Below are 2,100 nucleotides of genomic sequence, written 5' to 3'. Positions count from 1 at the left end.
TGTTTACATTTTATCTTGCTTTTTATCGGAATTAAATTGATTTATAGACCTACTTCAGTCTAATCCGGACGATTTTTAGGACATTTTTTTATTTTGCAGTTTTACTAATTTTAGGAAAAAATATAATTAACAAAATATATCAATTTTCAACCCAAAAGTTTACTTTTCAACAAATTAAATTCATTTTCTATCAAATAATTGGTGTTTCAACTAATACAAGGTACAGGATAAAGTTTCGACCACAAATTGAATAGTTCAATTTCCAGATAAAAACGATTAATTTTTAATCAATCCTAGAATAGTTACATTTTCAGATAAAAAAATAGTTTTTAATCGAAAAAATAAATTTTCAATAAAGTTGTTAAATTATCAACTAATAACATGAATTTCCGACCAAGAAAATGAATGATCTACAAAAAAGACAAATTTCAAACAAAATACATGAATTTTCAACGAAATTATTCACTTTTAAAGTAAAAGAAAAAGAATTATCTACAAAAAGTTGATTTTTTTCAGCGAAAAATATGAGTTTTCAATCAAAGAGTTAAACTTCCGACCAAATGGTTCAATTTTTAACCATAATTATAAAACCTTGTTGAAAAAACAAGTAGAGGAGAGTACCCAAATATGAGATACCAACTCTGTTTGGCGTGATGGTCGGAATTCTATGTACTGAATTTAAAAGTAATATAGGTCATTTTAAAGGAAATTTAGTTTGTCATAAGGAGCTCAAATAAAAAATTTTATCAAATTTTTTTTATGCTGAAAATACAAAAAATGTAAAAAGGTGGTTTTTCCAAACTCGTCAAACTATTCTCATAATATGAGATACCCCAGGAAATAGCTGATAAAATGCAAAATAAAGTATTATCTTTAATGAAAAACTTCATTATCTGTTTCCGAAGTATAAATTTACTGCTATCTAGATATATTTAGTCTTTGCAGTAGTCACAAACACTTTTGTAACCAATTTCCCCCGCGCAGCCAGAGTGTTTTAAAAACCACAGGTATCTCATATTATGAGAACCACACCGTGCAACTATGCACTTACTATGCCTGACCTGTACAATGAAAAACTTCAACACTATCGATATTTTCCTACTTATTTATTCAATCCCCATCACTCTAGACAAACTTTACTGCTAAATACATATTTAATGAATAATAAATAGGGTTTAAAGAATTCCCTTCCAAGAACTCGATCACCATCGATTTCACAAAAAGTTCGCCTATAATCTTTAGAAAGCCAATGAAAAATGGACTATACCACGAAATTACTCTTTCTTCAAGGGCTACAATTTAGTGATAGAACCAATAGAGTGGGTCTCTTAGTTTAACTGATACCCCGCTTTCTCATATTACGAGAATATCTCATATTCGAGTACTCTCTTTTATTTTTTTTACAAAGTAATTCAAACTCTTAGTGAAATAATCGACTTTTAGCCCAAGAAGATGTACAGTTCATATTTCAGCCAAACATTTGTGTTTTGGACGAAAAATGATACATTTTCAACCAAAAAGATAAAATTTCTACCAAACAAGGTCAATTTCCAACAAAATATATGAACTTTCAACAAAATTATTTAATTTTAAAGTCAAAAAGAGTATCAGCTACAAAAAAGCTCAATTTTTAACCCAAAAATATGATTTTTCAACCAAAATTTTAATTGTCGACCAAATAGTTTAACTTTCTATCAAATTGTTGACTTTTAACGCCCAAAGATGCAATTTTAATAAAAAAGTTAAACTTTTAACAACAAATTTAATCTGAAGGCAAGTAGTTGAATTTTCAACTATAATTATGAATCCTTCATAAAAAGAATTTAATTTTTTTACTGTCTCCTTCAACTGTAAGTGAATTTAGTTTGTTAAAAAGTAAACTTTTGGGTAGAAAATTGATATATTTTGTTCATTAGATTTGTTTCCCTAAAATTAAAAAAAACTGCAAAATAAAAAAATTTCCTTAAAATCGTTCAGATTATTTTTTTTTAATTTTTAAAATGTTTTCAAATACTCACTTAAAATTTATTTGTCAAAATAAAAAATCATTTTCAATGTTCTTAGCAATCACAACATTTTTTCTCATTCTTTTTAAATACT

Source organism: Belonocnema kinseyi, chromosome 1, assembly GCF_010883055.1.
Source record: "Belonocnema kinseyi isolate 2016_QV_RU_SX_M_011 chromosome 1, B_treatae_v1, whole genome shotgun sequence".
In the NCBI taxonomy this organism is placed as follows: domain Eukaryota; kingdom Metazoa; phylum Arthropoda; class Insecta; order Hymenoptera; family Cynipidae; genus Belonocnema; species Belonocnema kinseyi.
Note: the sequence above shows the minus strand (reverse complement) of the source record.